The sequence below is a fragment of the Cannabis sativa genome, chromosome 9, assembly GCF_029168945.1.
Source record: "Cannabis sativa cultivar Pink pepper isolate KNU-18-1 chromosome 9, ASM2916894v1, whole genome shotgun sequence".
Taxonomy (NCBI): Eukaryota; Viridiplantae; Streptophyta; class Magnoliopsida; order Rosales; family Cannabaceae; genus Cannabis; species Cannabis sativa.
This window is the reverse complement of record NC_083609.1, coordinates 15,328,961-15,329,902: the sequence shown is the minus strand read 5'-3', so window position 1 is coordinate 15,329,902 and position 942 is coordinate 15,328,961. Positions and strand designations below refer to the sequence as shown.

Here is a 942-nt window from a genome sequence, read left to right as displayed (position 1 = left end):
GGATGATGCTTCCATGCCGTATTGTAGGAGTTTGAGTATGAATTGTTGTTGCGGTTGAAATTTTAATTACCCACATAGCAAACCGAAGCTGGATTTGAAGGGAAATTTTCAAAAGTATGCCCATCACCACAATATACACAAGAAACTTTTGCCCTTTGAATGGCAGCAACTGGTTTTACACTTCCTCCCATATTCATGTTCTTCAAAATGTTGGTCATTGAGGCCATTTGAGAGGTTAGAGCAGTCAAAGTATCTACTTCAAGAACACCCACTACTTTTTGACTTGTAGGAGCTCTATTAGTTGACCATTGTAAGACTTGGAAAGAATGGCTCCATTAGCGAAAGCGTCCAACACCATCCTAGAGGCTGCATTGAGACCATTGTAAAATGTCTCAAGTTGGATACAATGAGGAATACCATGGTGTGGGCACTTCCTCAACAACTCCTTGAATCTTTCCCATGCGTCACTAGTGGTCTCATCTTTCGATTGTTGAAAGGACATGATCTCACTTCGAAACTTTGCATTTCTTGTCGGAGGAAAGTACTTTCTCAAGAATTTTTCAGCCAAGTCATTCCATGTTGTCACCGAATTGGGAGGAAGAGCATTAATCCATGCTCTAGCCTGATCACTTAAGGAAAATGGGAACAACTTCAACCTTAAAGCCTCTTCACTTACTCCTTGTAGCTTGAAAGAATCACTCACCTCCAAAAATGAGCGAATATGGAGGTGAGGATCTTTCGTTGGCGACCCACCAAATTGACCAACCGTTTGGAGCATTTGAAACATGACGGGCTTGAGCTCAAAATGAGGTGCTTGGATTTCGGGTCTCACAATACCCGGATTAAGCTCGTTAAACATAGGGGCTGCATACTCTCTTATTGCTCGGGCTCTATCATCAGCCAAAGCAATAGGATTGGCATCATTATGAGCACCCCCAACTT

At 42.5% G+C, this 942-nt stretch overlaps 1 non-coding gene across 1 annotated transcript; it reads left to right on the top strand.

The window, feature by feature from the left end:
- Positions 1-413: 413 nt before the first annotated feature.
- On the top strand, positions 414-520 carry LOC115724229 (small nucleolar RNA R71). Its single transcript, XR_004013031.2, has one exon. It is a non-coding gene; the product is annotated as a small nucleolar RNA R71 (small nucleolar RNA).
- The last annotated feature ends 422 nt before the right edge of the window (positions 521-942 follow it).